Source organism: Salmo salar, chromosome 14 (genome assembly GCF_965601325.2).
Source record: "Salmo salar chromosome 14, fSalSal1, whole genome shotgun sequence".
Classification (NCBI taxonomy): domain Eukaryota; kingdom Metazoa; phylum Chordata; class Actinopteri; order Salmoniformes; family Salmonidae; genus Salmo; species Salmo salar.
This window is the reverse complement of record NC_138304.1, coordinates 79,118,789-79,142,234: the sequence shown is the minus strand read 5'-3', so window position 1 is coordinate 79,142,234 and position 23,446 is coordinate 79,118,789. Positions and strand designations below refer to the sequence as shown.

The 23,446-nt window shown below is 41.9% G+C and overlaps 1 protein-coding gene across 2 annotated transcripts in view; it reads left to right on the top strand.

Annotated features, from left to right (window-relative positions):
* LOC106570238 (trafficking protein particle complex subunit 9) overlaps positions 1–23,446 on the top strand; it is a 398,200-nt gene that overhangs the window by 287,665 nt on the left and 87,089 nt on the right. The gene's annotated exons all lie outside the window — the stretch shown is intronic.

Sequence of the window (23,446 nt, the reverse complement as noted above, 5' to 3'; positions counted from 1 at the left end):
CCTGCATCAGAGACAACACAGGCTGGTGTGGGGCTGTTCCTTAGTCTACAGGAGAGGAATGTTCTCTTACTGCCTGCATCAGAGACAACACAGGGTGGTGTGGGGCTGTTCCTTAGTCTACAGGAGAGGAATGTTCTCTTACTGCCTGCATCTGAGACAACACAGGGTGGTGTGGGGCTGTTCCTTAGTCTACAGGAGAGGAATGTTCTCTTACAGCCTGCATCTGAGACAACACAGGGTGGTGTGGGGCTGTTCTTTTCAGCCACACAGCCATATAGCGGAGTATTCTCACACTATCCTTCTGTAGGACTATTGGAAAATGTCTCTAGAAATGGTTAACTAGCATGTTTATCTTTCTTATTCTCTACATGGCTGGTTCATAAGTTAGGTCAATTTTGCTGTTGCAAAGATAGAGGAAGGTTTCCTAACTTTTCCAGGAAAGTGACAGTAAGACTTTGGACCGCCCTGTTCTCCTGTCTATGGTACAGCAATAACACGTTAGGAATGATGAACCCACTGCCTTCGGAGAGGTCTTGTCAAGAGGTCGGGCTGTCTTTTAAAGACTTTTAATTCAAAGTGTGCATGTGAGCCGGTTACAGGCAGGTCAGCAGTTCATTTTTAATCACTGGTATTACAGCCGCAGTGGAGACAAAGAGCTCTGAATCCTGCCTGAGCTTCATTACATTAGAACAGGAAAACACTCTCAGTCAACTGAAGCCCTGGTTTCTATAATATATGAAGGTAAATGGTCCGTATTATATTTAATACAGTTTATTATCAACGTCTTTGATTTTTGTTTGTTTCTATAATTGTCAAGGTTTTTCTCTCAGTTTTTTGGGTTATTAACAAAAACACTCAATCTGTTTAAATAGTGCTATTGTATATGTTTAAAGTTACCTTGGAAATCTTTATTTGCAGAAATACAACTCGAGACCGCGGCTGCTCGTGTGGGTGTGTGTGTGTGTGTGTGTGTGTGTGTGTGTGTGCGCGGCTGCTTGTGTGCGAGTTCATCGAAGAAGGAAAGAGGTCTGGTTGCTTTCATCTTCTCCCATCTTCCAACGCTCAGCTTTCCAGATCTTTACCACTCGTTCCTGTTCATTACAGCTGAAAGACAGATGAGAGGTGCAGGAGATATGAATGAAAATGACCCCTCTGATGTTTGGAAGCCCTAGAAAGCTCAAACACCGACCTCTGTCAGCCTCTTCAACCAAAGCCCCTTTTGTCTCTCTCTCTCTCTTTGTGTATGAGCACCATGGGGAATAGGGAGAATAGAGAGAGCAGGACTTGTCTATTGTAGTTTGGTTGTTTTGTCTTGATTTGAATGGGCAGCCACAATGTTATTCATGACTTTAATGAAATTCACAGCATGGGATCTCAAGGGATCATAACCCACAGTTAAAATTAGACAACTTTTATGCAGACCTGAATAAAGCTAAATAAACCAATGTAGGGGGGGACAGGTGACATTCTTGTCGATGGTTTATTAGGTACACCTTCTAGTACTGGGTCGGACCCCCCTTTGCCTCCAGAACAGCCTGAAGTCTTCGGGGCATGGAAACGTTGCTTAATTGGTATCAAGGGAGCTAACGTGCCAGGAAAACATTCCCCACACCATTACACCACCGCCACCAGCCTGTACCGTTGACACCAGGTAGGATGGGGCCATGGACTCATGCTGCTTACGCCAAATCCTGACTCCATCGGACCAGGATGTTTTTCCACTCCTCAATTGTTCAGTGTTGGTGATGGCGTGCCCACTGGAGCTTCTTGTTTGTAGCTGATAGGAGTGGAACCTGGTGAGGTCCTCTGCTGCTTGAGCCTATCCGTGACGAGGACCAACGAGTTGTGGGTTCTGAGATCCTGTTGGGCATACCACTTTGTTGTTATTTGCCTGTTTGTGGCCCGTCTCTTAGCTTGCACGACTCTTGCCATTCTCCTTTGACCTCTCTCATCAACGAGCTGTTTTCATCCACAGGACTGCCGCTGACTGGATGTGTTTTGTTTGTCACACCATTCTCTGTAAATCCTAGACACTGCCATGCATGAATAGCCCAGGAGGCCACACATTTCTGACGTGCTGGAAGCAGCACAACTGGCACTCACAATCATACTGCGCTCAGTCGCTTAGGTCACTCGTTTTGTCAATTCAAACGTTCAATCAATCAGTAACTGGAATACCTTGATTACTGTCTGCCTGCTTTATATAGCACGCCACGTCCACGTGACTCACTGTCTGTAGGAGTGAACGGCCACCGAGTGTCAGACATCCTGACCGCTTCCAAAACAAACTACTATAAGAAATGTGTGCCCTAGTCCTAAAGAAGCCCTAATACTAATGAATCTGGAGAAGAGGAGCCAACAGCCATTCTCCCTTAGTTGGTTGTTGTTCTCCACACTGACTTCCTAGAGTGTGTGTGCTGTGCCGTGTGTTTGTGTGCAGGTGCCGGGTGTGAGTTGAGCCCCTGAAGTATCAGTTTAATCTGTAACTGACTGCCAGACAGAAAAGATCCCCGAGGGGCTTCTTTTTATATCTGTCTGTTCTGTGTGAACAAAAGCTCAGGGTGAACGTCCTTCACTGGAGTATCTCATGATAGTCTCCATAATGTCCTTTTAAGGTTTTTTGCTCCATTCATCCTGCAGGCTGCTGTTATTTCCTGCATGGCCTGAAGCCTCTGTCTGAATCACAGGTCTTTCCTGAGGTTTTGTTCTTTCAGCTCTGTAGTGGTGGCCCATTGAGTTGCTCGGTCTGTTTACAGACATGGGTGATGGAGAACGTTGAAACAACATCCCATTGAGCAGCCATCTGAAATGAATCTTTCCCCACTTACTGCCTGATGACGTTTTCACTCAGGGCCCCCATTCCAGCATTGGGGAACATCCTGTTCCCCCCCTTCCTTATTTCCTGCAATTTGACACATTTTGTCATGGGGTGCAAAGAAAATATTGCAGTTTTACAGCTAATTTTCTTGCAACTCTATACATTGGGCGGCAGGTAGCCTAGTGGTTAGAGCGTTGGGCCAGTAAACGAAAGGTTGCTAGATCGAGTCCCCGAGCTGACAAGGTAAAAATCTGTCTTTCTGACCCTGAACAAGGCAGTTAACCCACTGTTCCTAGGCCGTCGTTGTAAATAAGAATTTGTTCTTAACTGACTTGCCTAGTTAAATAAAGGTTAAATAAAAAATGTTAAATGCATATTGCCATGTCTTATGTGTTTTCATGTGATATTTGAGTGACAAAAAAATTACAATTTCTATGGGCTAAAAAAAAATTGTTGAAAAAAGTTAGTTGACTTGGGCTAGTTGATCTGGACATCTGTGACAAATTATAAATGACAAACATGACAAGAGGAACTGATGATGCACTACCCAATGTTGAAATTGTATCTCGTGCATTCTACTATTACAACTTTCAATAGTAAGTTGAAAGCATACTGAATTTCTTAAAAATAATTATATATACAGTACCAGTCAAAAGTTTGGACACAACTACTCATTCAAGTTTGTTTTTTTTACTATTTTCTACATTGTAGAATAATAGTGAAGACATCAAAACTATGAAATAACATATTTGGAATCATGTAGTAACCAAAAAAGTGTTAAACAAATCTTAATATATTTTATAGTTTAGATTCTTCAAGGAAGCCACCCTTTGCGTTGATGGCAGCTTTGCACATTTGGCATTCTCTCAACCAGCTTCATGAGGTAGACACCTGGAATGCATTTCAATTAACAGGTGCACCTTGTTAACTTGTGGAATTTATTTTCCTAATGCATTTGAGCCAATTAGTTGTGTTGTGACAAGGTAGGGGTGGTATATAGAAGATAGCCCTATTTGGTAAAAGACCAAGTCCATATTATGGCAAGAACAGCTCAAATAAGCAAAGAGAAACAACAGTCCATCATTAATTTAAGACATGAGGGTCAGTCAATCTGGAAAATTTCAAGATCTTTGAAAGTTTCTTCAAGTGCAGTCGCAAAACCCATCATGCATTATGATGAAACTGGCTCTCATGAGGACCGCCAGACCCAGAGTTAACTCTGCTGCAGAGGATAAGTTCATTAGAGTTAACCGCACCTCAGATTGCAGCCCAAATAAATGCTTCACAGAGTTCAAGTAACGGACACATCTCAACATCAACTGTTCAGAGGAGACTGCATGAATCAGGCCTTCATTGTCAAATTGCTGTAAAGAAACCACTACTAAAGGACACCAATAAGAAGAAGAGACTTGCTTGGGCCAAGAAACATGAGCAACGGACATTAGACCAGTGGAACTCTGTCCTTTGGTCTGATGATTCCAAATGTGAGATTTTTGGTTCTAATCACCATGTGTTTTTTTTTTCTTTTTCTTCTAAGGGGTGGATCAGCTTAATATTGCGGAAAGAATGTTGCTTCCATCAATGTAATTGTCTGCATCATTTCCAATCCCCCATAGATTTTTGGGATAAATACACTGCTCAAAAAAATAAAGGGAACACTTAAACAACACAATGTAACTCCAAGTCAATCACACTTCTGTGAAATCAAACTGTCCACTTAGGAAGCAGCACTGATTGACAATACATTTCACATGCTGTTGTGCAAATGGAATAGACAACAGGTGGAAATTATAGGCAATTAGCAAGACACCCCCAATAAAGGAGTGGTTCTGCAGGTGGGGACCACAGACCACTTCTCAGTTCCTATGCTTCCTGGCTGATGTTTTGGTCACTTTTGAATACTGGCGGTGCTTTCACTCTAGTGGTAGCATGAGACGGAGTCTACAACCCACACAAGTGGCTCAGGTAGTGCAGCCCATCCAGGATGGCACATCAATGCGAGCTGTGGCAAGAAGGTTTGCTGTGTCTGTCAGTGTAGTGTCCAGAGCATGGAGGCGCTACCAGGAGACAGGCCAGTACATCAGGAGACGTGGAGGAGGCCGTAGGAGGGCAACAACCCAGCAGCAGGACCGCTACCTCCGCCTTTGTGCAAGGAGGAGCAGGAGAAGCACTGCCAGAGCCCTGCAAAATGACCTCCAGCAGGCCACAAATGTGCATGTGTCTGCTCAAACGGTCAGAAACAGACTCCATGAGGGTGGTATGAGGGCCCGACGTCCACTGGTGGCGGTTGTGCTTACAGCCCAACACCGTGCAGGACGTTTGGCATTTGGCAGAGAACACCAAGATTGGCAAATTCGCCACTGGCGCCCTGTGCTCTTCACAGATGAAAGCAGGTTCACACTGAGCACGTGACAGATGTGACAGAGTCTGGAGACGCCGTGGAGAACGTTCTGCTGCCTGCAACATCCTCCAGCATGACCGGTTTGGCGGTGGGTCAGTCATGGTGTGGGGTGGCATTTCTTTGGGGGGCCGCACAGCCCTCCATGTGCTCGCCAGAGGTAGCCTGACTGCCATTAGGTACCGAGATGAGATCCTCAGACCCCTTGTGAGACCATATGCTGGTGTGGTTGGCCCTGGGTTCCTCCTAATGCAAGACCATGCTAGACCTCATGTGGCTGGAGTGTGTCAGCAGTTCCTGCAAGAGGAAGGCATTGATGCTATGGACTGGCCCGCCCGTTCCCCAGACCTGAATCCAATTGAGCACATCTGGGACATCATGTCTCGCTCCATCCACCAACGCCACGTTGCACCACAGACTGTCCAGGAGTTGGCGGATGCTTAAGTCCAGGTCTGGGAGGAGGTCCCTCAGGAGACCATCCGCCACCTCATCAGGAGCATGCCCAGGCGTTGTAGGGAGGTCATACAGGCACGTGGAGGCCACACACACTACTAAGCCTCATTTTGACTTGTTTTAAGGACATTACATCAAAGTTGGATCAGCCTGTAGTGTGGTTTTCCACTTTAATTTTGAGTGTGACTCCAAATCCAGACCTCCATGGGTTGATAAATTGGATTTCCATTGATTCTTTTTGTGTGATTTTGTTGTCAGCACATTGAACTATGTAAAGAAAAAAGTATTTAATAAGATTATTTCTTTCATTCAGATCTAGGATGTGCTGTTTAAGTGTTCCCTTTATTTTTTTGAGCAGTATATATATATCCATATACATACACACATGCATACATATACACATATATACATATACATACTTTTTATAGAATATACCTTTATTATTCCCCGCAAACCCTACCACCCTTCCCCCAATTGTAGTAAACCAATAAACACTTATGCTTCTACCTTCAGTTTTTATATCTTATACACATTTTAAAGACACAATTTATTTTACAATAGTTATATTTTGTTTGTTTTTAGTTCTTCCTCTGTTTCTGATGTCCATCCAGTTTGATTTATATTTGTAACTGTGCTATTTCACAAAAGTTATACATTTTACAGACCCCAAATGTTTTACGTTGGTTATCTTGTTATTAGTCTCACCCTTCAGCTCCATTCAACCCCTCCCATCTATCTCTCAACATCATCCATTTTGGATTTCTATTTGCCATATATTTTTCAACTGTGCAGTGGTTCTTCACAAAAGTATTGAACCTTTCTATTCTCATAGCTTCTACAGATTGTAAATTAAAAATAAACATTTTTGCTAAAATAATTATTATATTATTGATTGATTGACTATGGCTTTTCAAATCACCCAGTATTGCTATCTGCAGCGTTAGTTCTAGGCAAATGTTGCAATTCTTCAGCCATTTCTGGACCTGTGACCAAAAACGAGCTACATATGGACAATACCAAAATAAATGATCTAATGACTCTGCCTCCTCACAGCAGAATCTGCAGAGCTGGGAAGATTGTATCCAGCATATATATAACATTCTATTGGTTGCAAGAATTTTGTATAGTAATTTAAATTGAAAAATTTGAAGTTTTGAATCCGGCGTTGTTTTGCGTATCAATTCATAAACCGTATGCCATGGAATGGGCACATCGAAAATCTCTTCCCAACTATTTTGCAATTTATATGGCACAGCTGTCAGTTTTTTGGTCCTTAAATGAAATTGGTAAATGTTTTTACTTATCACACTTTTCTTTAACCATTTATGTTCTTTAATACGGGGCCGACATACAAGTTCCTTACTTTTTTCCCCTTCTACTTGCCTCTTCCATTTTTTGGGTAGAGCAGACATTTCCATATGTCTGTGTTAGCTGTATGTGTGACATAACCTCACCAGTCCTATTTATGATATCATTCACTAAAATTATACCTTTTTTAAAAATTTCTTCGAAAATACGTTTTTTTTTATCAAGTAGTATATTTGAGTTTAACCACACTATTTGTTGTATTATTTATTCTGTCTTTTCAGGTGGATTGAAACTGAAATTGCAACCAACTTTCTAAGGCTTGTTTAAAAAATAACGATATTTTGGAGATTATTTCCTTTTCAAACAACTGAAAGTGAGCAGGTGTAATCTGAATAAAGGGAAAAGGGCCCTTCTTGAACATAGGGTGAGACATTCTTACCAATTCTTACCAATTTACTAGAGAATCAGTTTGGATTTAAGTATAACTTTTGTATGACTGATGCCTTTAGTGAGAAGTCTAATGCTTTAATATTTAACAATTTCTGCCCTCCAAATTCATATTTGTTATATAAATAGGCCCTTTTAATTTTGTCTGGCTTACCGTTCCAAATAAAATTGAATATTTTTTGTTCATATAATTTAAAAAGCAGGTCACTAGGTGTAGGCAAAACCATAAGCAAATAGGTAAACTGTGATATGACTAAAGAGTTCATCAGGGTGATTTTTCCACAAATAGACAGGTATTTGCCTTTCCATGGTAGCAAGATCTTATCTAGTTTTGCTAACTTTCTCTAAAAATGTATTTCTTTCTTTTGCGATTTGTATACCGAGTATGTCCACATCTCTGTCAGACCATTTAATTGGTAAACTACATGATAATGTAAAATTAGCATGTTTTAGTGATCCAATACGTAATATAGTACACTTATCATAATTTGGTTTTAATCCAGAGAGGATAGCAAAAGTATCTAGATCCTCTATGAGGCCGTGGAGAGATTCTAATTGTGGTTTTAAAAGAAAACATGAATCATCAGTGTACAATAACACCTTCATTTTTAAGCCACAGATTTCTAATCCCTTAATATTATTGTTTGATCTAATTTTAACAGCTAACATTTTGATGGCAATAATAAATAGATATGCCGATAGTGGACAACCTTGTTTTACTCCTCTAGATAGTTTAAAACTTTCTGAGATGTAGCCATTATTTACTATTTTACACCTAGGGTTACAATACATAATGTTAACCCATTTTATAAGAGATACCCCAAAATTAAAATATTCTAGGCATTTATATATAAACTCCAGTCGTACTTTATCAAAATCCTTTTCACAATCAGCTATGAAAACCAGGCCTGGTGTCCCCGATATTTCATAGTATTCTACTGTTTCCAGTACTTGTCTTATATTATCTCCAATGTATCGTCCATGTAAAAACCTGTCTGATTAGGATGAATAATATCTGACAATACTTTTGTAATTCTATGCGCCAAGCATTTTGCTAGGATTTTTGCATCACAACACTTTTTAAATGGACTGGATCTTTAAATATACCATTTGGGTCCTGTTTCAGTAATAATGATATCAGACCTTGTTGCATGTCTGATAATCTACCATTTATATAGGAGTGGTTAAAACATGCTAATAATGGTCCTCTGAGTATATCAAAACAAGTTTTGTATACTTCCACTGGTATGCCATCCAGCCCTGGAGTTTTCCCAGCCTTAAAGGCCCCAATTGCATCAAGAAGTTCCTCCTCTGTAATTTGGCCTTCACATGAGTCTTTCTGTACAGATGTTAATTTTACATTATTATTAGGGGAAAAATCCATACAATTAGTTTCAGTTAGTGAAGATGGAGGAGACTGAAATGAAAACATATTCTTAAAGTACTTTACTTCCTTTTTCAAAATATCATTCGGTGAATCATGCGTGACTCCATCATTTGTAACAAGTTTTAATACATTTTTTTGGTAGCATTTCTATATTGAAGATTGAAAAAGAATTTGGTGCATTTTTCCCCATAGTCCATCCAGTTCGCTTTATTTTTATAATATATTACACTGGATCTTTCTTGAATAAGTTCCTCCATTTCTTTTTGTTTTTCCTCTAACTTATTCTGTGCCTCTATGGTACAGTTTTTATTTCTATCTAACTGTACTGTTAGTCCTTCAATTTCCTTTATTAATATGGACTCTTTGATCTAAATTGCTTTTGTTTTATAGATGACTACTGAATTGCATGACCTCTAAAGGCACTCTTAAAAGTGTCCCATACAATAAGGGGATCTGCTGTACCTATGTTATGTCTGGAAAAGTCAGTTATAAATTCTTCTGTCCTAGTTCTAAACAATTTATCATCTAGTAGGCTTTGATTAAATTTCCAATATCCTCGCCCACGTGGAAATTCTGTAAGAGTAATATATATGACAATTATGTGATGATCCGACCGCATTCTGTCCCCATCAACACTTTTTTAACTTTTGGTGCCAGAGAGAATGGCATAAGAAAGTAGTCAAGATGACTAGCTTGATTAAGCCTCCGCCATGTATATCTCACTAGATCAGGGTATTTAAGTCTCCATATATCCACTAATTCCAATATATCCATGACATGCATGATTTCCTTAAGTGCCTGAGGGTGATAGTTTGTAGTGTGATTTCCTGTCCGGTCCATAGAGGTATTTAAGACCGTATTAAAATCTCCCATCATAATAATAGAGTCTAGTGTTGCTTGTAGAGTTGATACATTCTTATATATATTTTCAAAAAAGCTTGGATCATCATTATTTGGACCGTATAGATTAATAAGTCATATCTGTTTATTGTCCAATAACATATTTGAAATAATCCATCTACCTTGATGATCTGTTTGGACAATTTGCACATTTGTATCAAAATTGCTGTTAATTAAAACCATCACCCCTTTTGAATTTCTTTGCCCATGGGAGAAATATATTTCACCCCCCCCCCAGTCCTTTTTCCACAAAACTTCATGTAAAATTGTTGAATGAGCTTCCTGTAAACAATAGATATTATATTCCTTCTCTTTTAGCCAGGTAAATACTGATCGTCTTTTCTTATTATCTGCTAGGCCATTACAATTGTAACTGGCTATACTTATTTCACCACTTACCATAATGAGACACAACTTTAAATTCTATTTATGAAAATATATGTTTGTAAACGTACCATTAAAAAGTAACATGATGATTGAGTGTCAATATAGCTGTACCATGATTTGCATTGCTACTAAGTAAACCTCCAATTGGTCCCCACCATTCCACCCTCTAAAAGCCCTCCTCATCCCGAGTTGGGTTGTCATCCCAATGCCCGGCAGACCACCCCCGACCCCCTGTATCCCATAGCCCTGAAAAGACTGGGATCCAACCTTCGAAAAGAGCACACAGGGCCGTTTACAGAACAGAAGTAGATCAGATGCATTTCCATCACCCTTACCTCGATTTGTATTATATATAGCCATCAAAAAAATATATATATTTTAAGAATCCTGTTTCTTATTTTCCATAATTAGCTATTAATATTTGTAGTAATGTAGGCAATTTATGAAAAGGTTTTTACCTCTCACCAGTCTCACCATTATCAAAATTACATTATTGCAAGCAATTATTATATTAGCAAACAATTGTTGTGAATCATCCTCTATTGTCCCTAACATCTTTTCTCCTTTGCAACAGTTGTGAGATACACACATACACCCACACACTCATACACACTCAACTCTTTCCCCCCACACAACCATAGGCTCACATTCTCAACAGTTGCACCATCCCAGAGCCCAACTCAAGAAAGGTCTTGATTTACAAATGCATTTAAAGTTGCAGCTGTATGAGAAGGCCTGCAAGACCGTGCAAAAAATGGGCAGAAATGGAGAGATTTTATTAACCATTGTCATGACCTAGATGATGGAGGTCAAATGTACACCTTTTCTCTGAAACACCCACAACACGGTCCCCCGTATTGGCCATATTCCCAAGCATCTCCATGCAGTCAGGCTTTTGATTTTGTGCCACAATAATATACCCCCTCTCTGAATGTCCGAGTGTGACCCCCTCCCCATGGGGCACTGTCTTCGTGATACGCAGAGTAGGTGAATGTATGATCTCTGCATGTGTGGTTCCAACCGTGAAGCATGGAGGAGGAGGTGTGGGGGTGCTTTGCTGGTGACACTGTTAGTGATTTATTTACAATTCAAGGCACACTTAACCAGCATAGCTACCACAGAATTCTGCAGCGATATGCTATGCCATCCCATCTGGTTTGCGCTTAGTGGGACTATCATTTGTTTTTCAACAGGGCAATAACCCAAAACACACCTCCAGGCGGTGTAAGGGCTATTTGACCAAGAATGAGATGAGTTTGGGATGGGTTGGACTGCAGAGTGAAGGAAAAACAGCCAACAAGTGCTCAGCATATGTGGGAACTCCTTCAAGACTGTTGGAAAAGCATTCCTCATGATGCTGGTTGAGAGAATGCCAAGATTGTGCAAAGCTGTCATCAAGTCAAAGGGTGGCTACTTTGAAGGGTCTGAAATATATTTTGATATGTTTAACAGTATTTTGGTTACTACATGATTCCATATGTGTTATTTCATAATTTTGATGTCTTTACTATTATTCTATAATGTAGAAAATAGTAAACATAAAGAAAAACTCTTGAATGAATAGGTGTATCCAAACTTTTGACTGGTACTGTATATTTTATTTTATTGGATGGGGACCCCCATGCCGACCCCTCGGAGGGAGGGGCCCGCCCCACAGTTTGGGAACCACTGATTTAAAAGACACTAGGCTAGTTTGCAAATGCATTATTAGCAGCCTATGTTTTAGCCTTTTTTCATTACAGACATGAAAGTTTTGCCAGCATGTGCTTCCTGTAACCATTATCTATTTTCTTCCACGCATGGGATGGCGGGCCGCATATGTTCTGTGTCATCCAGTTGATCCATCCAGTAGCTTCTTCTGGCCGACATTCCCCCCCGCAGTTGTGTCGCCTAGAGTGTTCTGGGTAGGGGCTGTGACACATAGCTTAGAGAGAGATTTGTGACCTGTTGCCACAAGAAAAGAAAAGGGCAACCAGTGGCACACAAACACCATTTTAAATACAACCTATATTAACGTCTAGATCCCTGCTCACTCACCCATATTGTCTAGATCTGTGTGTGTGTGTGTGTGTGTGTGTGTGTGTGTGTGTTGTGTGTGCGTGCGAGATAGCATCAAAATGTAAGTTGAGAAATATATAGTATAGGTGCTGTAATAGCAAAACACATTAAAGGGAAATTTCCAAATGTTTCAACTTCATATTCAACGTCTCCAGCACCACCCCATCATCAACATGGGAAAATGGCGCGTTTCTATGTTGTTATAGTAAAAAAAGAGAAAGATAAGTGCTTCCAATGACATCATCAACCAATTAGTAGGCAATGCCTACTCACAATTGGTCAAAATTGCACGATGCACACCGATGAGGTCATCGGAAGCACTTATCTTCCTCTATGTTTTTACTACAAAACATAGAAATGCACAATGTTCATGTATGATGATGTTGGGGTGGTGCTGGAGATGATGAATATGAAGTTGAAAAATTGTGAAGTTTCCCTTTAAGAATCATATTATATTTTTGTTTTGGCTTCTGAACCTTCTAAACTGTCTGTTAGTTTACCCTCAGGCCAGGCAACATATATTTTTAACTCTAATCCCATTCATTCACAGCCATAATCTCATATAGTTGAAACCATGACAGAGGCTTTATCATTAGATCCTCCAAGCCACTAGATAATTTACTAATGAAGCGAATAATTCACCAGATTTCAACATCGTACAGTATGTTCTCAGAGCTTTGTTTGTCTGCATAGAGAGAAACCCTGTGCTCTATACTGTCCCTCCCTGTAAACTCTGCATCGACTGAATTTAAATAGCATCTTGATCAATGCATTAGCAGATTCCTGCACTGAGGCATATCCATACTGTATATCCATACTGTAATTGTTTGTATAGATCTGTCTCTACAGCAGCCAATCCGACAGGTGTGTGTGTGTGTGTGTGTGTGTGTGTGTGTGTGTGTGTGTGTGTGTGTGTGTGTGTGTGTGGGGGGGGGGAGTGTCAGTGTCAGAAAGAGCAGGACCGTTATTGATGGAGGTGGAGTCGGTGCTGAGGCTGTTGCTGGTAACCGGGGGTTACGGGGAGTCAGCCACATGCAGTCTATAAATAGCGTGTTGCTCTCACCTGCCTCCGCACACCCTGCCTCCGCACAGCCCGCCTCCGCACAGCCCGCCTCCACTCTCAGCACATGAGCTCAAGCATGTGAGCTAAAAATAGAACACTGGGCTCACAAACACTCAGTCACACCACACACACAGCTCTGTATTTTCTCTCTTCCTCTCAGTTTGTCCCCAGTGCGATCACTGGCTGTTAGAGCTGCAGCAGCAGCACTTTGATAAAAACAATTTTTTCACTGGTTCTCTCTCTTTTTTCTCTCCCACTCCCACCCTCTTTCTCTCTTGCTCTCTCTCTCTAATGGATTCCTATGCAGGTTAAGATGAACTGCGCTGCTGTTTGAATAATCAAAGGAAAATATAGACATGCTGTGTGTGTGTGTGGATAATTCTAATTTGTAACATTTGTAGGTCTAAACTGGGAGAAACAGCTGACATAATTGCGTGATGAGATTATGATATACATCTGTCTGTGAGTGAAAAGGGGGATTGTAGTTGTCGGGTTCCTTTTTCCCCCTCTCTTCTTCTTACCCACTCCCATGATGTAACGCTACACAGTGTGTGTATGTGCATGCGTGCGTGTGTCCCTCCCTGCATCTGTGTTTTTTCTCTTTCCATGTTGGAGCTCCAAGCCTGAGGTATTCAGACGAACCGACACTTACTGCAATCAGAGGATTCACAGCATCTCAGAGCAGGCCTGAAATGGACACAATCTAATGTGGTTATCAAATCATGTGCTCTTTGTTGGTCTGAGGCGTCACACCGTTTAAAAACATCGTGGTCATTCCACAGAGATCTGTCTCCTATCAGGACCATGTTATAACACCCATAAAGTAGACCTGGCTGTTAAAGACGGCTACAGGCAACCCTTGTGGGTGTGTTTATACGCATGTTTGAATTGGATATTCTTTTTTTGCATATCCCAACTCCCCCTGAGACACCCAATGGCGATTCTGGAGCAATTAGGGTTAAATGCCTTGCCCATCTGCAGATTCTTCACCTTGTCGGCTCGGGGATTTGAACTGTGCTGATATTTATAGTATAGAAATATACACTGACTAGACAAAACATTAGGAATATTGAGTTGCACCCCATTTGCCTGCAGAACAGCCTCAATTCGTTGGGACATGGACTCTACAAGGTGTCGAAACCGTTACACAGGGATGCTGGCCCATGTTGACTCCAATGCTTCCAACAGTTGTGTCAAGTTGGCTGGATGTCCTTTCGATAGTGGACCATTCCCAGCAACATTGCAGTTCTTGATACTCTCAAACAGGTGTGTCTGGCACCTTCTACCATACCCCATTCAAAGGCACTTAAATATTTTGTCTTGCCCATTTATTCTTTGAACGGCACACATACACAATCCATGTCTCAAATGTCTCAAGGCTTAAAAATCCTTCTTTAACCTGTCTCCTCCCCTTCATCTACACTGATTGAAGCAGAGTTTAACAAGTGACATCAACAAGGGATCATAGCTTTCACCTGGTCAGTCTATGTCATGAAAAGAGCAGTTCCTAATGTTTTGTACACTCAATGTATATTTATATTTATACCTACACAGATGAACTATTGTCGTGGAAATTCGTAACCATGTGAGAGAGACTTTATCATTTCTTCAAACAATCATATTTATTTAATATCGATTAATTATTCCCATAATGAAGCTGGTCGATCCCACACTCTTGAGCGTTGAAAAAACAGGGGTCTTATATAGTAGACCTAAAACTGCTTAGTCATGGCTGGTTCCACCCCTCCCTTGGCTTAGTGTCTCAGAAGCAAAGGTGATTAGAAACAATCACAGGTCTGTTCTGTTATTTTTTTTATAAATCTCTCACCTGTCACACCATGTCCTTGACGATAAGCCCAGACGATCCTGCAGGGATCTCAAGAGGGGAACCATCCCTTTACAGAAGCATGTCATTAGTAGTTATGAATACCTCTCACTATGTGTTAACCTCTTACATCTAGACGTTCCGCTAGCGGAACACCTGCTCCAATATCCAATGATAGGCGTGGCGCGAATTACAAATTCCTCTAAAATACAAAAACTTCAATTTTTCAAACATATGACTATTTCACAGCATTTTAAAGACAAGACTCTCCTTTATCTAACCACACTGTCCGATTTCAAAAAGGCTTTACAGCGAAAACAAAACATTAGATTATGTCAGCAGAGTACCCAGCCAGAAATAATCAGACACCCATTTTTCAAGCTAGCATATAATGTCACAAAAAACAAAACCACAGTTAAATGCAGCACTAACCTTTGATGATCTTCATCAGATGACACACCTAGGACATTATGTTATACAATACATGCATGTTTTGTTCAATCAAGTTCATATTTATATCAAAAAACAGCTTTTTACATTAGCATGTGACGTTCAGAACTAGCATACCCCCCGCAAACCTCCGGTGAATTTACTAAATTACTCACGATAAACGTTCACAAAAAACAGAACAATTATTTAAAGAATTATAGATACAGAACTCCTTTGTGCAATCGAGTTGTCCGATTTTAAAATAGCTTTTCGGTGAAAGCACATTTTGCAATATTCTGTGTAGATAGCCCAGCCATCACGGCTAGCTATTTAGACACCCACCAAGTTTAGCCCTGACCAAAGTCAGATTTACTATTAGAAAAGTTTGATTACCTTTAGTGTTCTTCGTCAGAATGCACTCCCAGCACTGCTACTTCAATAACAAATGTTGGTTTGGTTCAAAATAATCCATAGTTATATCCAAACAGCGGCGTTTTGTTCATGCGTTCAAGACACTATCCGAAGTGTAAATAAAGGTCACGAGCATGGCGCATTTCGTGACAAAAGATTTCTAAATATTCCATTACCGTACTTCGAAGCATGTCAACCGCTGTTTAAAATCAATTTTTATGCCATTTTTGTCATAAAAAAGCGATAATATTCCGACCGGGAATCTGCGTTTAGGTAAACAGACGAAAGAAAACAAAGCATGGGGTCGACGCGGGCACGCGCCTGAGTCTCACAGTACTGTAACCAGCCACTATCCAAACGCGCTACTTTTTTTCAGCCAGGGGCTGCAAAGCCACGATTCAGCTTTTTGCCGCCTTCTGAGAGCCCATGGGAGCCGTAGGAAGTGTCACGTAACAGCAGAGATCCTCTGTAATGGATAGAGATAATCAAGAAGGGCAAGAAATTGTCAGACAGGGCACTTCCTGCATGGAATCTTCTCAGGTTTTGGCCTGCCAAATGAGTTCTGTTATACTCACAGACACCATTCAAACAGTTTTAGAAACGTTGGAGTGTTTTCTATCCAAAGCTAATAATTATATGCATATTCTAGTACAATCATCACCTCCCCTGCTCTCCTCTTCTCTCCTCTATTCCTCCTGGAGGGGTGTAGGGTGGTGGTCTGAGGGTTGGATGGGGTGAAGGGAGGGTGATATGGTCTGGAGGTGGAGGGAGGTAGTGGAGGGTGAAGGGAGGGTGATATGGTCTGGAGGGGGTGAGGCGAGGGTGCTGTGGAGGGAGGTAGAGGGGGTGAAGGGAGGGTGATATGGTCTGGAGGTGGAGGGAGGTAGTGGAGGGTGAAGGGAGGGTGATATGATCTGGAGGTGGAGGGGGGTGAAGGGAGGGTGATATGAGGTGGAGGGGGGTGAAGGGAGGGTGCTATGATCTGGAGGTGGAGGGAGGTAGAGGGGGTGAAGGGAGGGTGATATGATCTGGAGGTGGAAGGAGGTAGAGGGGGGTGAAGGGAGGGTGATATGATCTGGAGGTGGAGGGGGGTGAAGAGAGGGTGATATGGTCTGGAGGTGGAGGGAGGTAGAGGGGGTGGAGGGAGGTAGAGGGGGGTGAAGGGAGGGTGATATAGGATGGCGGCCCCTGGTCCTCCGTGCCCTCTCGGACCGCTAACAGAGACAGTTATTAAAAGCCTGCTAATAGACTAGATTAGGTTTAAGCCCTGCAAGACGCCACAATCAATTCAGAAAGGAAGAGAGGCAGTGGTTGAAAAGGAATGAGATTATGTTGTTATCCCTTCCCTGTACAGCAGCAGGGCTATGCAGCAGGTTCTACGTCACTGTTAGAAATTAGATGTATAGGCGTTTATCTTTACAGCTGTTTGCGACCTTACTTAATTTGGGAAATATAATGAATTGTTAGAAATCTAATATTCAACGTTTATGCACAAAAGAACAATCCCAGATCTGTTAAACTTTGCGTTTTTCTTTACTTTTTAGATACTATTTGCGTCGATGAAACGGGGCATTTCATGGCTCAATGTGTCTGTTTGAAGATGCCTGGGAGATGAAAGCAACCCTGGTTTGAAGATGGGACTTCAGTCAGGGACATAAACCCAGTACCACTAATCTTCAAACGCCTGTAGTTTGTGTATCACAGGAGGTTGGTGGCACCTTAATTGGGGAAGACGAGCTCATGGTAACGGCTGGAGCGGAATCAAATACATCAAACACATGGTTTCCATCAAACACACGCCATTCCATTCGCTCCATTCCAGCCATTATTATGAACCGTCCTCCCATCAGGAGCCACCTGTGGACTGTGTTTGTCTGTTCTTGCTGGCCTGCGTGTGTGTGTGTGTGTGTGTGTTGCAGTTAAAGCTTCTTGTTTGTCTGTTCAGAGTGCTTAATTGTTGTTTAATTTGTGCTGTCCTTTCAAGCGGAGGCCTGTGAAATTATACACTATATATACAAAAGTATGTGGACAACCCCTTCAAATTAGTGGATTCAGTGATTTCATCCACATCCATTGCTGACAGGTAAATAAAATCGAGCACATAGACAAACAAACAATAAAACCGAGCTCCGTAGACAAACATTGGCAGTAGAATGGCCTTACTGAAGAGCTCAGTGACTTTCAATGTGGCACCGTTTAGGATGTCACTTTTCCAACAAGTCAGTTTGTCAAATTTTTGTCCTGCTAGGATATATTGAAGCAACATCTCAAGACATCAGTCAGGAAGTTAAAGCTTGGTCGCAAATGGGTCTTCCAAAATGGACAATGACCCCAAGCATACATCCAAAGTTGTGGCAAAATGGCTTAAGGACAACAAAGTCAAGGTATTGGAGTGGCCATCACAAAGCCCTGACCTCAATCCTATAGAAAAATTGTGGGAAAAGCGTGTGTGATCAAGGAGGCCTACAAACCTGACTCAGTTACAACAGCTCTGTCAGGAGGAATGGGCCAAAATTCACCCAACTTATTGTGGGAAGCTTGTGGAAGCCTACCCAAAACGTTTGACCCAAGTTAAACAATTTAAAGGCAATGGTACAAATACTAATTGAGTATATGAAAACTTCTGACCCGCTGGGAATGTGATTATAGAGATGAAAGCTGAAATAAATCATTCTCTACTATTATTCTGACATTTAACATTTTTTCAATAAACTGGTGATCCTAACTGACCTAAGACAGGGAATTTTTACGAGGATTAAATGTCAGGAATTGTGAAAAACTGAGTTTAAATGTATTTGGCTAAGGTGTATGTAAACTTCTGACTTCAACTGTATGTGTATATCATCAATTTGGACACAACCAAAATGACAGCCATTCGGAGGAGAGAGGTGTGCATGTGTACAGTATGCGTCCACTATTTTCTTTACTTGATAAGCTGGACATTGTCAGGCAGGGGACAGTGGCCAGTCAGCCTCTATTACTTAGGCTCTCTCCCACTGCCATACATTATAAACTAAGCAAAAAAAGAAATGTCCTCTCACTGTCAACTGCGTTTATTTTCAGCAAACTTAACATGTGTAAATATTTGTATGAACATAAGATTCAACAACTGAGACATAAACTAAACAAGTTCCACATACATGTGACTAACAGAAATGGAATAATGTGTCCCTGAACAAAGGCGGATCAAAATCAAAAATAACAGTCAGTATCTGGTGTGGCCATCAGCTGTATTAAGTACTGCAGTGCATCTCCTCCTCATGAACTGCACCAGATTTGCCAGTTCTTGCTGTGAGATGTTACCCCACTCTTTCACCAAGGCACCTGCAAGTTCCCAAACATTTCTGTGAGGGGTGGCCCTAGCCCTCACCCTCCGGTCCAACAGGTCCCAGACGTGCTCAATGGCATTGCGATCCGGGCTCTTTGCTGGCCATGGCAGAACACTGACATTCCTGTCTTGCAGGAAATCACGCACAGAACGTGCAGTATGGCGGGTGGCATAGTCATGCTGGAGGGTCATGTCAGGATGAGCCTGCAGGAGGGTACCACATGAGGGAGGAGGATGTCTTCCCTGTAACGCACAGCGTTGAGATTGCCTGCAATGACAACAAGCTCAGTCCGATGATGCTGTGACACAACGCCCCAGACCATGGCAGACCCTCCATCTTCAAATCGATCCCACTCCAGAGTACAGGCCTCGGTGTAAAGCTCATTCCTTCGACGATAAACGCAAATCCGACCATCACCCCTGGTGAGAGAAAACCGCAACTCGTCAGTGAAGATAACTTTTTGCCAGTCCTGTCTGGTCCAGCGACGGTGGGTTTGTGGCCATAGGCAACGTTGTTGCCGGAGATGTCTGGTGAGGACCTGCCTTACAATAGGCCTACAAGCCCTCAGTCCAGCCTCTCTCAGCCTATTGCGGACAGTTTGAGCACTGATGGAGGGATTGTGCGTTCCTGGTGTAACTCGGGCAGTTGTTGTTGCCATCCTGTACCTGTCCCGCAGGTGTGATGTTCAGATGTACCGATCCTGTGCAGGTGTTGTTACACTTGGTCTGCCACTACGGGGACGATCATCTGTCCGTCCTGTCTCCCTGTAGCGCTGTCTTAGGCGTCTCACAGTACAGACATTGCAATTTATTGCCTTGGCCACATCTGCAGTCCTCATGCCTCCTTGCAGCATGCCTAAGGCATGTTCAAGCAGATGAGCATGGACCCTGGGCATCTTTCTTTTGGTGTTTTTCAGAGTCAGTAGAAAGGCCTCTTTAGTGTCCTAAGTTTTCAGAACTGTCACCTTAATTGCCTACCGTCTGTAAGCTGTTAGTGTCTTAACAACCGTTCCACAGGTGCATGTTCATTAATTGTTCATGGTTCATTGAACAAGCATGGGAAACAAACAGTGTTTAAACCCTTTATAATGAAGATCTGTGAAGTTATTTGGATTTTTACGAATTATCTTTGAAAGACAGGGTCCTGACAAAGGGACGTTTCTTTTTTTGCTGAGTTTATGCGTGTGTGTATGTAATTCCTAATATGGAGAATGGTGCGTGTGTGTGTTTTCAGAGAGCACAGACACACAGACATGCAGTCACACACTTGCAGCTACGCACACTCACACTAGGGCGATAAAATATATAGTATTTGCCTGATTTCGTTTTGTTTTCCCCAGTTTTTTTTATAGAAAAACAACAACATTTGATGTTCTAAGGCCACAACAATGCTTAAAACACATCAAGAGATCACTTTTGAGGTCTGGGTAAAATCTAAGAATTTGGGGTGCAGTTAACCTTTAATTCAACTTTGTTACCAGCCAGAGACTGTTTGGTTAGCAGTGTTTCTGTTAGCATTGATTGCAGAGTTTGCAAAAAAATGGCCCCTGAATTTATGCAAATAATCATGATATCATTCTGCCAGGTAGGCATCGGCTACTTTGTAGTTAACATTTAACTGAGAATGTTTCCATCTACCAACAGACGGTTATCATTATTAGCATTATCGTTAATGGCTTAACAAAGTGTGGACTACACATACTCGTGCACTGCACACAACACACACAGACAGGCATTTCTGTGCCTTTTCAGAAATTTCAGGGAAAATACAAATCACTTATGCATTTTGTTCATGTCTTATTTTTGTATGTATTTTTTTTAACCTTTATTTAACTAGGCAAGTCAGATAAGAACTTATTCTTATTTACAATGATGGCCTACCCCGGTCAAACCCGGACGACGCTGGGCCAATTGTGCGCCGCCCTATGGGACTCCTAATCACAGCCGGGTGTGATACAGCCTGGATTCGAACCAGGGACTGTAGTGAAGCCTCTTGCACTGAGATGCAGTGCCTTAGACCACTGCGCCACTCGGGAGCCCTTACGATTATAAATATTGTCATAAGTTCAATACATTTAGTTGATTTCCTGCTAAATTCAATACATTTTTTTAATATTGTTGAATTCCGTTTTAATGTCTGGATTCTGTGATTCTGTCCGTTTTTCGCAATGCAAATTTTATAGGGCGCTATAAAAAAAAAACTCTCACACACCCACATACAAACACACACACACACACACACAGGTGTGGTAGCTGTGACTGTGTGAACTGCATGGTGTTCTCTGTGCAGATAGATACAGCTCCTCTGGGACCAGTGAGCTGAGCATCTCTTAGCTGAGAGCCACAGATGAACACACACATCAATATATCGACCCAGTGTTGTGGTACCAAGCAGAGAAAATGGAAATAGTCACCTTTTCCTTAATACACTCAGGGAGAAAGCATTGGTGTTTCTAAATGTTGTTTCTCGCACAGCAGAGATTACAACCCTAGTTAGTGAACACTATTATGCAGGCAGTGCCAAAATGTGTCCCAAATGGCACCCTATTCCCTATTTAGTGCACTACTTTTGACCAGGGCCCATAGGGTGCACTACAGTATATACACTCTTTGAAAAAAAATCTATCTAGAACCTAAAATGATTCTTCGGCTGTCCCCATAGGAGAACCCTTTGAAGAACCCTTTTTGGTTCCAGGTAGAGCCCTTTTGGTTCCAGCTAGAACTCTTTTGGGTTCCATGTAGAACCCTTTCCACAGAGGGTTCTACCTGGAATCCAAGTGTTCTACCTGGAACCCCTATGGGGACCACCGAAGAAGCCTTTTTTGTAAGAGGGTAGGATATTAGTGCCATTTAGAATGAAGACATGGAGCCTTTTTCTAGCGACTAACCTTTATGAGCCGAGATCACTTTCTGAGTCATAATACAGGCCCTTTATAAAAAACGATGATTTAAAAAACGTAAGCCTATGCTACATGAACCTATTAAAAGCAGTTCTGTAGCGATGAGATTTGTGAAGTAGACTATAGGCCCAATACATTATCACTGCACAAAGGCTATTCTTGAATTGCCCTGCCAATGTTGTTTTCTTGTAAGACCATTTTAAATGTTATGTGATCACACTGGTAATATATAATTTGTTGTATTACATGTGAGGCATGAATTGAAAAAATGTGCGTTTTGGTTTGCTGGGAGAGAGGGAGGGGGGGAGAGAGAGGGACAGAGCGGGAGGGAGGGGTAGAGAGAGAGAAAGCGCTCCTCTCACCGTTCCTCAGCTCTTCCTCCCTCCACTGATTGTCCCAAAAGGTGACACCGTCTTCCAGCTGATGGTGAAACTCTGACTAATGCACCAGTTCATGTTGTTACTCGTATGACCAGAAAACGTGAAATACTCCTCGATATTACAAAGACACAAGCCGCTAATAACAACGCAAGTCTATGGATACACATTGTAGCTTGAGTTGATAGGGAGAGGGCGTTTTATGTCGTGTTGACAGTGCTGAATGAAATCTTTACCATGAACTCACTCATCTCTTTGCTGTATTCGTTGACAGTCTCTCTAGTCATGGTTTTGAAATTTCACACAGTAGTCGACAATCAACTTCGCTGTGGGCTGGTGGAAGCTGCAGACACGGTGATCTAAGCTACCTGATTGGCCAGCGGTAGGCCTATAGGTGCACTTGATTTGCTCTCTAGGCCCACAGGGTAGGCAGAGTTGTGCCTTCAGACACATGACATGGTTCATAATGGGAACACTTGGACTACTCGGCGCGTAGGGCAGCTGAATCAAGTGCACCTACCGCAAACATTTTGGAACGCAAGACTTTATCGTCGGGCTTTTTACAGAGATGTTTGGCGATCGACTAGGAATGCCTTGGAGATCAACCAGTCAATCGCAAAAGAGCGGTTGGTGACCGCTGTCCTATGGAGATAAATGTTTGCAGTTAGGTGCCCTCCTGAAAGCCATGGTACTGCTGTTTCTCTCAGCTTATAGAGGAATGATGGTAAAAGACTGTAAAATGGACGGTTCTATTCTATTTACCTGCTGTGGGAAAGGGAGTGTTCTAGTGTCTGGCTCTCTGTTTTATACCTGGAGAGAAGACTATTTATTAGTCGTAACAACTGTGTGTGTGTGCGTGCATACATGCGTGTTAGTGCTTGCGAGAGAATTCCTAAGAGCCTGAGGAGAAGAGGAAAGCAAGATGGAGAGAGGAAGAGAAGGAGAGAGACACACAGT